Raw genomic sequence first — 13,994 nt, forward strand, 5'->3', positions numbered from 1 at the left:
AGATTGAGGTTTATTAGACACAGTACTTTGAACATTCGGACAGGAACCTTATAATTTCAATTGAGTCAGATAAACTCCTCATAGAGCTAGCAGCAGAATGACCAAAGCATGTTTTAAGGTCGTGGGAATAGAACCATACATGAGAGATGAAATTAACCCTTCAGCAATAATTTCACCCATGTCCTGCGCTATTAATTTAAAAAGATGTTAGCTGAGTACCATCAACTGCAGTGACATTCTCTACCACAGACTTTGGATGCATACCAATACCCATCTTGCCTGCTAGTTCGTAATCCATGTAGTTTCCAATTGCTGTCCACATATGCTTCAAGAGCATAAACCTTGGAAGGTTGAAGGTCACTACTTAGGATAGCTGGAACAACGAAATTAGATATCTGAATTTCCTTCTTCTGGCTCCACAAGTCGATCTCTACACTTGTCGGGGTTGGAGTTTTCCGACAGTTCAACTTTTGTTATATTCCCACTGTTTTCCATGGAGGTTTCCGTGGGCAATTACGAAGATGATGACCAGTTGAACCGCAATAGAGGCACAAATTCTGCTCTTTGCTTTTTTCACTTTCTTCTTTTGAAATTGGACCTCGAACTGCATTGGTTCTGAATGACCTCCAGTCACTTGACGAATTCCACTGTCTTTTGAACAGAAATAGAGGGATCTATTTTCTGATCTGGCATGATCACTCGTCTAGCTTGCAACTGGTGATCCAATTGTATAGTTAGGTCAATGAATTCGGCACAACCCGTAGGAGGGTTCACTACCTGGGCCAATATGGCTTTGAGTTCTCCTCGTAATCCTCGATAAAAGAGTGTTGTTCTCTTTTCCTCAGGCCAATTAGTCTCTGCTACTAATCTATTAAAAGAAGCTATGTAAGCCAATAATTCTTGATTACCTTGGCGTAAAGAGAGCAGCTCATTATTCAAGGCCGGTCTCTGTGTGTGATGGGAAAAGAGTTTCTCTAACTCCTGCTGAAAACCAGGGAAGTTTCTTAATAATGGGTCATCTCGATTGACTAAGGGAATGGACCAATCAGCAGCATGTCCGCTCAAATATGATAACACAAACGTCACCTTAGCCTGATCTGAAGGAAAGTCCCTGGGTCGACACAGGAAATGTAAATTACATTGATTCATGAAAACTGCGAAGCGCTTTGGAGCTCCTATAAACCTTTCTGGGGCTGCTAATGGGATGTTCCCCGGTAAAACCACCTGCAGAGGAGGGCTGGGAGCGGAAACCTGACCCTGTGGGAGACCACCAGGAAGTGGTGCTTGTCCTGCTTGAGACTGTAATAATTGGCGACCCAATTCATCAGTGCGTTCTCTATTAACCACCAACTCTCTCCTAAGAGAATTGGCTTCTGACCTTGCTTAGTGGACTTCTGCCCTTAACTCCCCCAAAATCTGGGACAAATTGTCTCTTTCTGTGTTTTCCATTGCGCTCGGGTGGAGTATTTTAAGTATAGGCTTCGCGTTCTGTAACACTTACCTGGACTCCTCGGGAGCGTAATAACCTTTCAGCCTGTAGACCTGATACCTGGAAGTCTTTAGGATTCTTTTTTCTGTTAGGACAGACAGATAACAACAATAGATATGTTGTAAAAACTATTAACTGTGATAACTACTGGATGAGGTGTGTATAAACACCTACAAATCACCCCCTCCCTTCTAACTCTGGTGCTAAATTCCCTTCTCACCTTTGTCTTGTAATTGTGGAGCTCTCCATCCTGCTTTCAACAGGGGCGTGTTGATATGAACAATGGCTAAACTTGGTATACTGAAGAACGCAATAAATCCATTGTGGCCCTAAAATACATATCGAGGCGGCCCCCCCACTTCTTCCATCTGGGCCCCAGGCTGGATGGTGGGCCGGAGACATCGAACTCAGGAATGGGCTGCAGAGACACTGGCGCCCATGCCTGGGCCATGACAGGAGGTGGCGGCTGAACAACCGGTTGTACCACGGGTGGAGCCTGAGGCAATGGGGCCTGAGGCTGCACCGGAAGTTGGGGCTGGGCTGGAAGCTGCTGTTGGTCTACGGGATGCCCACCGTCCTGGTCACCAGGCCCGTTCATGGGTTAGAGCACACAGGCACCCCCAGCGTGGATCTTGGGGGCCGCAACTCACTCCCACCACCACAGCACAGTCAATACTCACACAGGCAATACAAAGTCCAACCTGGCGGTGATGATGAGGAGGATGATGAAGAAATGAATCCTCAGCTGCAGCGGTGCTGTGTACAGGCACAGATGCCCCAAAAATTGAGCCAAGGATGTCTTGGGCTAAGCAGGCCCAGCCATTTCAGCCCTTCACCTCGCTTTTTACTCGACGTAGGAAGCCCAGAAATCAAGAAAAATCCAAAATTCGGGCATGGGTGTACAGGTATAACTGCCTGCTAACAGTTTGTCAAAAAATTTGGCCTGGGTGCCTCTCGCCGTTCAAACCGGAGCCCAGTGAGTGTCCACGGCCGTAATCCAAGATGGCCGCGTGCCGCGTGGTAATTGCACGGCCTACGGCACGAAACGAAAATCTTCAAGGATCTCCGTTTCAGGAAGAAAAATTGTAGCGACTTTCACCGCCGGGCCTAGGCATTACACCAACCTCGTCGCCACTGTCGGGAGTGTGCCATGAGCCCCACTTGCGATGTCCGTAAGCCCCCAGCACTAACAGACTCACACGGAGATGTCCGCTCTGCTTGGGCTTCCCGGTCGCACTAACTCGGCCGGGAACACCCCCTTTATTTATACTGCACGCGGCGGCGTGCAGCGGCACGCCGCCACGTGCGCATCCCTTAAAGGGGCAGCGCCACAGTGTCTATCATTGAAAGAATGAGTCTTAGGGTAGTTAAGCAGATGAAGACACTATAGTCCTTAAGAGTTTTAAATGATTCCTATGTTGGAGAGATCTCTCATGCTAATTTCTTTTGTCTTTTCCCCTTTTTGCAGGTTCTAGGGTTTGGAGCAGTGACTAAAAATGATGCGCGCTTTAAAAGATGAGTTTTTCTTTATGAAGAAGAAACTATGAATGCGGAATGGCTGCAATGTTTTATTTTGTTCTTCCCCTCCCTTTCTGCACCCCTCTTCCTCACCTTTTGTTTTCCTCCGGCTCTACCAGAAATGTCATCAGGCCTAGTACGGTAGTCGCCTGTTTGCTTCCATTTTCTTCCCACTCTCCCCCTCCCTTCCTTATCTATGTTTTAGCACTTGCACTATCTGAAATGTCGTAAGGCCGAGTATGATAGTTAATTTCACATCCTTACTGTTGTAAGAATGTCATTGTATTTTCCCTTCGTCCCTCCCTTGCCTTGAAGCACTTTGAAACACATTGTGTACAGGCGCTATATAAATAAACTATCATATCATATATCATGTTACTCGGGATGAGAAAACCTTAAAACATAAGTTTGTCAATTCAGAGTAACTGCAACCTTCAACATTGGAGTGCGGTAACAACTGTGATGTGATAACTTGAGCAGTGGAGTAACTTTGCTTAAAATGTTGGGGGGACATGGCATCTGAAAAAAAAGGTGCCCAAGCAAAATTAATGGGCACAGAATGGTGTGCCATGAAAGTTGGGGGGGACAAACACCCCTATCCCTCCCTAAAATTACGCCCATGAACTTGATTAAACTTCAGGTACGTAAGCACATTAAAAACATCTTCTCTTTTAGTCTGTAAAGTTTGTTTTTTATCATTAAATACCTTTTGTGTTTTCTGCAGGTTTTCGGAACGCTGAGAGAAAACCTTCGGAAGATGCTGCGGCTGCAAGTGAAAACTTCTGACGGAAGATGCTGCGGCTGTGAGTGAAACTTCTGACCGAAGATGTTGCGGTTGTGAGTAAAACTTCTGTCAAGTAAGTCTTATCTGTTATCTGTAACGCTCTGTAATTGTCGCAAGAACTGATATTTCTCTTATCTTTGGTTTCTTTAGGTTCTGTGAGGAAAACGCTGGTAGTGTTACACCCCTGTCAGCGGAGCAGACACGAAGCGTGCTTTGCAGTGGAGGCAGGGCTTAAGTAGCCCCCAATGACAAATGAATAGTCCCGTGCTGCAGCTTGTAAATGGGTCCTCCCGGCGGCCATCTTTGAGTATACAATTACTATTGAAACCCATGGAAGTCTATGGGATTGGATGCTGTGAATGGTGAAAATGCCATATGTGCCAGGCTAACACCCACCTTTGATCTGCTGATTACTGTAATGTGCATGCATGCCAACCCTCCCGATTTAGGCAGGAGACTCCTGATTTTTCGATGAAAAATAGAGCTATTTTTCACGTTCTCCCGCCTAAAATTACTGTAGCCCCAATGCATTCCTATGGGAAAATGTAGGTCTCCTGATTTCCCTGTGGAAATCTCCCTCCCAGGTGGCTCCGAATGTTGGCATGTATGAATGTGTTCTGCCTAGCCTGAGTGCCTGAGTGAAGACTAGGTTTTCTGACTGGGATCATGACGTCTGGTGTTCTAGGGATAATTTCCGGAGAGAGCAGGGTATTCTCTTGGCCCACCTCAGTCATTAATGTGTCTCTCTTTCATCACCCAGCAAGAAAGCAGCAGAAGATCAAGCTCCCTCCAGCCCTACTCCTCATCTCATGCCTTCGTCCTCATCCTGAGCAGCATACCATGGAGTTAAGCGCAATTGGGCACAGAACATTGCTGGGCATGGTGCTATCATTGTAATGCAAATGAAATGTGCCTTTTTCAAAATTTTGCCACCGTGTTTGTGAGTTGCACCTAAATTCAAACAAGGTGCTGGCAAATGTTTCTGTAGCATAATGTTCTTTCTTCTTATGCATCTGTGCTGCTTTGGGATGCTTAAAAGGCCTTTTCACATGTTGCTTGCCTTGGCCTGCTGTTCAAGGCGACCTTTCAAGATGGCCGCCTTGTCTAGGCCACTGAGGCCAACCTCCTGCTCTGAGCCTGCTCCCCTATGATTGGCTGTCTCATTACTACTTGAGCCAATCAGGGACAACAGGAGGCGGGAGCCAGCCCATGCATCTAAGGCCCACATCGAGGTTTGGGAGGAAGTCACCCAGCCAGGAAGCAGCAGAAGATCGAGCTCCCTACAGCCCTACTCCTCATCTCATGCCTTCTCCCTCATACTGAGCAGCATACCATGGAGGTAAGCGCAATTGGGCACAGAACATTGCTGAGCATGTTGCTATCATTTTAATGCAAACAAAATTTGCATTTTTCAAAATGTTGCCACCGTATTTGTGAGTTGCACATAAATGCTTAAAAGGCCTTTTCACATATTGCTTGCTCTCTGCTGTTCGAGGCAACCTTTCAAGATGGCCGCCCTTGTCTAGGCCACTGGAGCCATCCTCCTGCTCCGAGCCTGGTCCCCTACGATTGGCTGTCTCATCACTACTTGAGCCAATCAGGGACACTGGGAGGTAGGTGCCTGCCCATGCATCTAAGGCCCTGCCTGTGCCTGCCCAGACCAAGGAGGGCCAGAGGGCTCTCTGATTCACTGCACAATGATCCAACCTCCTGACTTACTACTGGACTGCATCCTATGTCACTGGATCCTAGTCTATCCACGATCCATGCAGACATGAAAGCGAGTCTGGCTGACCCCAACACTAACTCTCCTGATGCGTCTACTGTGCCTTTCACCTCTTTCATCCCCGCCTAACCTAACTTCATTTCGTTCACTGGACTTGCGAGTCCCATTTGTGTTTATCATTGATCTTTGCACTCTTTTTGCTGCCTCCATTTTAAAATCGAATTTAGCATTAGATCTGTGCACCATCTGCTTTGCATGTTTTGCTGCCTCCATTTTAAAATCGAATTTAGGTGTGTTTAGCTTTAGATCTGTGCACCATCTGCCTGGCCTGTTTAGTTTTACATCTGAGTAACACTGCATTGTTTTTGTGCCTCCGTTTTCAAAATCGAATTTCGGTGTGTTTAGTTCATACATTTCTGACCCACTTATCTGATGTAATTCTATTCCTTCTGGTTTTCCGACTTCACCTACTAGGCCTCCTGGTGAGTTTAGCTAGAACTGTGCTGTGCAGCCACTCCTCCTATCACTCCTTCTCTCCCAAAGTCCAGTAGGAAAAATCACAAAAAAGACATCTTGAGTGCAAACCCTGGACTTCCCATTGCAGACACCTATGTCAGTGCTTCCTCTAGAGAGGTTTTCACTGATATCTTCTTTTCTGTCCCCTATCCAGATCTGTGCCCCCCGATCGCATCTCTCTCTCTCCTTCCTCTTACTCTTCCATTAATGGTGGCACCAAGTGGGAAGTCCTCTTGGCTGGTTTCTCATCCTCATGTTGCTTCGTTAATGTCTATCACACTGGCACCATTCTGATTCAGGGTCCACAACCCAACATCCTTCTCTTTGACCACATCCTGCCTTCTCTCATTGACTTCCTTCCTTCTCCTGCACCTCCCCCATCTACTATCTCTCTCCCTCCTCTGACTGGTGTTCCACACCACTCTACTCCACCTCAGAAAAGCTTCAAAGGCACAGACTGCCTCCACCTGGCAACACTTAACGCACGCTCAGCCAAGAACCACTCCTCTGACTTCTGTCTCCTTCTTGAAGACATTGACCTCGATATTCTCGCTCTTACAGAGACTGGTTTCAATGCAAGCTCAGTCACTGCCTTTGACTGCTTCCTCCCTGATGGCTTCAAGATCATCTACACGCCTTGACCTCACCGACTGGCTGGGGGATGGGGGAGTTGCCTTAATCTTCCCCGATTGGGTTCCTGCTTCCAATCTTACCTGCCTGATCGGCTCTTTTGTCCCTGCTCTCGCTGATTTCTGCAATCACTCTTTTGCCACTGGATCTTTCCCCTCCCTCTTAAGTAGTCCCTTGTGTGCCCACTCCTGAAAAAAAACATCATCAGACCCTACTTGCCCTGCCAGCTATTGCCCTATTTCCCTCACCCCTTTCCTTAGGAAGCTACTTGAGTAGCTGGCCTTGCCCCCAACTCAACTCACACACTGAACTTGTTGGTGGTCTCCAGGCCCATCAATCTGGATTCTGGGCATCCAGAGGCTCGGAAACAACTTTTCTGAACACCCGTGAACAACTGCTTGCATCTCTGGACTCCAACTCCCCAGCTGTCCTTATACTCCTACTTCTCGATCTCTCCTCTGCCTTTGACACAGTCAACCATTCCATCCTCATACAAAGGCTCCACGATACCCTCGGTATCTCGGAATGGGCACTGGACTGGCTGACCTCTTTCCTCACTAACCGCTCTTCCCAAGTCATCCTGGGCACCTTCTCCTCTCGTACTTCCCTCTTCACCTGTGGTGTCTCCCAGGGCTGTATATTCTCCTCCTGGCGCTTTAACATCTATCTTGCGCTCCTTGCCCGCTCCATTGCCTCTTTCTCCTCCAACTTCCAGTTTTAGGCAGATGACTTCCACACTCTCTGGCCTTTCTCCTTGGGCTCTCCCCCAATGCTGTCAACTGAAACCAGAAACCTTGGAGTCATCTTCGACTCCTCTCTCTCCTTCCCCCTCACACTCAGCACATTGCCAAGAAGTCCCATTTTCAGCTATTCCTTCTCACTTTCCCCCAGAGGCCCAATGTGACCCACGCCATAGTTCTCTCTAGACTTGACTACAGCAATAGCCTCCTCCTGCATCTACCATCTTCCACTCTGTGACCATCTTCAACTTTATCTCACTAAATACTCTTCCTCTAGACCACTATGTTCCTCAGGCACCACCTCTCTATGTGTAATGAGTTTTGCTAAACAGCGAGTAGGCGGTCGATCACTTTTCTCTGCAGGATCCCCCCCCTTATGGAATAGCCTCCCCCTCGCTCTGCGCCTTAGGCAGGATCTTCTCAAATTCTGGAAGCGCCTTAAGACTTTCCTCTTTTCCTCCTCATTTCCTTCCTCTCTCCCCTGTTAATCCCACAGTTGTTGTGATCGGTGTCCTGGGCCCTTATGCATCCTCGGGACCCTGACCTCCCACACCAATCCTGCCCAGCTCCTGTCTATCCACAGCACTTGCATCTGCACACCCCCCGCCCTGGAGTTTCGCGCTTACACCTCCTGCGGAACCAGTCTGTGTAGCACTCAACATTCCTAGCATTTCATCTGCGGCTCACCCATGAGCTTGGACTCCCCAGCACTTTCCCCCTCTTCCCTCTTCCTTGATGCACTTGCACGTTCTGAATACTCGCAAGGCATAGTAGGTGTGTCCCTTCTACCTTTACTCCCCTCTGCTCTTAAATATTGTGTCTTGAATGTTTTTTTCCCATCCTTGTTCCCTCCCTGCACTGTGGGTGCTTTGAAACAGTATTTTCTTATTGTATAAGTGCTGAACAAGCAAATAATAAATAAATATATAAATGGTTGTTGAAGAGTTTTGCATGGGTCCACTTTCCACTCCTTCAACAAACTAACATGGTACAGCTGCCTTTTCTGATTTCAGTCAGGTTAAAAAAACACGTTATAGGGACCTTTATTTTCAAGGATCTCATATGGTACATACCATTTAGATCATATTTTCTTTGTCTGAGGTGGGTAAAGGGACTAATACTCTCTGGCCCACTGAGAAGGAGCGTGGTCAATCCTTTATGTCATAGGAGGTCATTACAACCCCGGCGTTAAGGGTTAACGACGGCGTTAACCCTTAACGCCGGATTCCCACTTTAACGCCTGCTTTTGGCAGGCGTTAAAGTCCATGGCGCTAACCCGCCATGGTGCTAATTACGCCGCCGTAATTTACGGCGGCGTAATTAGCGCCTTCCCCACTCCCATTATGCCCTATGGGGCAAAAATGGGAATGGGGAAGGGAAAATGGGAAATGGGGATTTACCGCCCCACTCACCTTGGAATGGGGCGGTAAATCCGCCATCCACCATGGTGTAAACGTAGTTTACACCATGGTGGTAAAGTTGGTGCACTTAGCACCAAGGTTGTAATGACCGCCATAGTTTGTCTTTTGGGATTGTTGTGCCCGTCATTAACAATTTCCCTTACTAGAGTCATGTGTTGCCTCAAATGTTGGGCAGTCTGAGTAGTCAGTACCATTGCCACTTCCCTTTCCTCCCAGGTTTCCTTCAGCATGTCAAGCACCTCCCTAGGTTAACTTCGGTAAAGGAGCTCAAAAGGGGAATACTCAAGTGAGGCCTGGGGTGATTGTCTCACTGCAAATAGGATCCAAGGGGTCATGTTTTCCTAATTTTTTCCATCCACTTCTACCAACTTTCTCAGTATCTTTTTCAAAGTCTGGTTGAAGCGTTCGAACAGCCCGCCTGTCTGTGGATGGTAAACAGAGCTTTTGGGTACCTGGTGGCAAAGTCTACGATGACTAGTATACATTTGTTTCCTAGCCTAGATGGATTAAGGGGCCCGGGAATAACCATCCCAATTCGAGTGAAGGGACGTGCTGCTTTTGCTGATATTTAATGTCACCATAGATCCTTGGCCTATGTGAGAAACCTGAGGCGTTTATCCCAGGCTATTCCCGGGGCTCCTTTGTTCAGGTGGCCAGGGGAGGGCCATCGCTCTTGGATCCCAAACCCGGGGCGGACGAGCAAGGGAGGATCACATAGGCAGGGGGTCATTGGGGTCTATGGGAGACACGTCTTTGGCCGAGACATGGTATTCTTCCTGTTCTGATACACTCCTACATTGACATCCCCTCAGTTGTCCTGGGATATTGTCAGAATAGTCCCATCATACCCCAGTACCTTTCTGTAAGAAAAAGTATAAAACAACCAGGGAAATTAAAACCATCTATAAAAACACAAGGACCCAATAGAAAATCCATTCACCCACCACAATCCATTTACCCTCTTAATCCTGACAAAAACCTAAATGGGTTTTCCATGATCTCTGGAAAAACCTAAACTCCCACAGCCCCTACTTCCATTCTAGAAGTTCAACTACTGGGACGAAAAGGAGGCAGATGGGAGTCATGAGCATGTTGTCCCGATAACGAGGTCAGACAGAGAATAGAGAGGGAGGGACAAACACTCACATCTGACTCCAATTAACCCAAGCTGGGAGTATAAAAGCAGCAGCCAGAACAGCATTTTGAGTGAGCAGTGGATGCTGAAGGAACTGTGAAGACCAGAAGGAGAAGTCAGCAGCTGGGAGAACCTTGGGAAGCCAGAAGGGGGACGGACTGCCAAGACACTGTGGCCTGTGAATACAAAGGGGCTACAGTGTAGCGGGGGAACCATGCCCCAGGGAACCAAAACTCCAGCTACACTTTTCTGGGAGTGTTTAAATCAGTAATTGCTCCCTGGGTGGGTTCCAGAAACCCAGGTAGAGAGAGGCAGGTGGTGAGACCCTGACCTCAAGTGAATCCCCATTGAGGACACGCTAACACCTCATCACTGAGGGTAAAAGGTGGAGACCCTCTGACTTGAGGGACGCTAAGGCGGGATAACCTGTTGTGTCAAGAACTTTGCGTAAATCCCAAAAGTGCCTGTAACTGGCGAAGTGGGACCAAAACCTTGAATGTGCATTCTGGGACTTATAGTCCGAAAGAGCAAAGCTGTGAAACAGAGTGGTCCACAGCACCGCGTGTGTGCCCAATTGAAGGTCTCTGGAGGGTATCCAGCTGAGAAGTGTCAAAAGTGAAAGTTAAAGAGTTTTAAAGAATTGTAAATCAAAGTGGTCCTGCGACGGGTCAAGTCGATTCTGGTGTCAAAAGGGATCTGAGCCCAGAAGAGGGGGATCCATGATCCGAGCCCCGATGAGGGAGACCAAGTTGTGAATTGTGAACATTGTGGGAAAAGGGGTCCGAGCCCGGACGAGGGGGACCAAGTTGTGAATTGTGAACATTGTGGGAAAAGGGGTCCGAGCCCGGACGAGGGGGACCAAGTTGTGAATTGTGAACATTGTGGGAAAAGGGGTCCGAGCCCGGACGAGGGGGACCAAGTTGTGAATTGTGAACATTGTGGGAAAAGGGGTCCGAGCCCGGACGAGGGGGACCAAGTTGTGAATTGTTAAAATTGTGAGAGAAGGGGTCCGAGCCCGGACGAGGGGGACCAAGTTGTGAATTGTGAACATTGTGAGAAAAGGGGTCTGAGACCGGACGAGGGGGACCCGTGGTCAAAGCACAAAGGAGGGAGACCAATCATGAACTTATTAATGTGAGAATCTTGACAAAGGAAAGGAACTTTTGTGTTTTGTTTGCTACATCAGACCCTCTGCAGTAAGACACTTTGAATGGCAAAGAGACTTTGGCACAGAAGGTCCTGATATTGAGATATTGAACTGTACGAGTAACATAAGGAACTACAAGTACCAGCAGTCACTGGAAAAGAAGGTAATACTGTGTGTATTGACATGTAAAGTGAACTTCTGTTTCAAGGTGGAAGAAGCCTGTATTCTGACAAAGCAAGTCTGTGATTGACGAGCAAAGTGAACTTGTCCCGGGAGGATAGCTCAGCGGCAACGTGTTCGCCTTGGAAGCAAAACGACACGAAGCAACACAGGTTCGATCCCCGCGTCCGTGCTTGGAAACCTCTGGGTATTTAAGCGCATTATAAATATGCAACTAAGAAAAGAAAAAAGAAGAGACAATTACACAACTAAAAAACAAACATTTCCTGTAACAGCGCCTCGATGCCCGCGGGCTGTGTGAGCGCTATAAAATTGCAAAAAAATAAATAAATAATAACTTTGTTTCAAGACGGAGGAAGCCTGTGTTTTGACAAGAGACTTTTCTTTTGAGAATCCTTTTTGTTCTTAAAGTCTTTGCCACAGTGGTGTGAGACCAGCTGAACCATCGAACTGTGTCCTCGTACCGAGGAAGCCAGAGTGTGCACGAGGCTCGAGCGTGCTGCCTTCTCCCGTGCAGAAAGCATGGGGAAGGGAGGCCATCTGCTCAACTGTCCTGACATTGTTTCTTGAACACGTTTCCTTTTTTCCATACACTACTGTCCTACACTATTTTGTATTTAGAAGTAAGGATTGGCAATAGGGTTATTAGCATAGGCCCTTTTATTTTGACAGACTGGACTAGGACTGCGTTATTATTATTTGATGGTTGTAGCTTGCTCCAATAATTAGATTTAGGTTTAGATAGGCATTTAACCAACCCTTTAAAATGTAATAAATACCCTTAAACTGTGTCTCATTTGTGTCGGTCTTCCTTGATGTTACCAAGCCTTTCCTTACACCAATAAAGCTTTGGAATAATTTGGCCCTGCATTTTATTCACTCCCTGGTGTCCAGCAGTTAAAAGAGAATGCCGAAATCTAGGGCTACCCTCTGGTGACTTCTGGGGATTTCCAGATGGGTTCTAGAAGTGCTCTTGGGTATTAGGTCCCGTATTTCTTTAAAAAAAAAAAGAAAAGGCCAGCTTCAGCCTGACCTTCTGCTTCAGATATGACCGCTGTGAAAGCCTCTGCTAGAATGGGATCACTGTCTTGGGCAAATGGTAAACCTGGAATGAGCTCAGTTTCTTTTTCTGTAGGGGTCGGCTTGTCTTTTTATGGCCTTCTGGCCTTCTCTATGATTCCTTGGGCAACTCGTTCACCCTCTTTAACTTTATATGCACAACACCCGGAGTTAAGCAACAGGATTTTTATATCACCTCCATAGGCAGAGTCAATTACTCTGGCATTGATTTCTAGATCATATCTCCATGAATGTGCAGACTAAGAGACCAATCTAATGCAGGTTCCCTTTGGTGAGGACAAAACTACATCTGTATGGACTAGCTATCTCTCACCAGCCTCGATAATGGCTGCGGCACTAGTGTGCATGCCGAAACCTATTGATTCTGCTGTAGCTAACGTAGGTGGGGAAGCTTTTGGTGTTTGTGTATTGTAGGGTCCCCCACCTTTTATCAGTTGTATTGCATACCACTCCTGACGCCATATGTCTCAGGTTCGTGCTGTTCAGTGTCTACAATTGTACCCGTATCACTCTCCCACTCCTCACCTGCGGTCTCTGAGTTGGCTTCCGAAGGCTCGTCTGAAGAAGTCTTCACAGGTTTCTCTCTCCAGGCTCTTGGGTTCTTCTTTTTCACCGTCTTGCCCTTTTGTTTGAAGAGATAGGGCCGAGCTCCCCCGGAGGCCACTTTGCCAGTAAGGCTATATGCCCGGCAGCGGGGACTCCGGGGAGCCCACCCCAAATCAGGGAAAAGCCGCAGCAGAAAAACCCTGGTAGTTTCAGGTGAGTTGGTCTGTTCAAATAAGTATTCGCAATCCTTCTTGGAATACTGCTCAGCGAATGGGTAATTCGCAATCCTTCTTGGAATTCCACTTCTTTAGAGTACTACATTTACCAGAATGCACTTGGGTGCAATGTCTAAGCTTTGGAAAAGATTCCAAGAACTCCGTGAGCAAGGTTAAGTAAAATAAACAGAAGGAGAGGTTACACAGGTCAGAGGAAGCACACAACTCAGGGGGCACGAGTTGAAGTGACAGCTGCTTGGAAAAGCGTGTGTTGAAAAGAACTGCAGATAGCAAGTCCACGCTCGCTGAGTAAAAAAGCCCCAGAGCGAACGCAGGTGTCTGCTGACTCCAGCAAAATAACAAACACACACGCTGGGAAATTAACAAGAAAGTGCGGGCAGGGAAAGGTCCAAAATAAAGAAGAAATATTCCCCACAGGAGGCGTGGTGGCAAAAATGTACGATATAAGGCAGGCAGACAAACAATGGAAAGGCAAATGGGTAGAAAACAAGGAGTAGCACGAGACAGGAGCACTGTCAACTAGCGTTGGAAAGAAATCAGTTGCAACGCACCGGTTGCCACACCTGACCGTTAATTATAGCCTCTGTTCCAGCGAGGCTAGAACGTAACGTCCAGGTAAAGGAGGAACTCAGTCCTTCTTCCATTGTTTCCATCTCTTCCACAGGCTCCATGGGTGTTTCATGACAGTATGACCCCTTCTCAAAGGCCTTCCTCCAGGTTTACCCGGATACATCCAATGGAATCTTTGTATGAGTCTGGGTGCTGATATGTTGCGAATCGGTTCCCAGGAGCTTTCTGACCTGGGATATCCTTTCCACAACACAAGGTACTGTAATGTACCCTTCT

At 47.3% G+C, this 13,994-nt stretch overlaps 1 pseudogene; it reads left to right on the forward strand.

Annotated features, from left to right (window-relative positions):
- LOC138467393 (zinc finger protein 208-like) overlaps positions 1-13,994 on the forward strand; it is a 419,830-nt pseudogene that overhangs the window by 143,291 nt on the left and 262,545 nt on the right.

This window comes from Ambystoma mexicanum, chromosome 4q (genome assembly GCF_040938575.1).
Source record: "Ambystoma mexicanum isolate Mex_15411 chromosome 4q, UKY_AmexF1_1, whole genome shotgun sequence".
Classification (NCBI taxonomy): Eukaryota; Metazoa; Chordata; class Amphibia; order Caudata; family Ambystomatidae; genus Ambystoma; species Ambystoma mexicanum.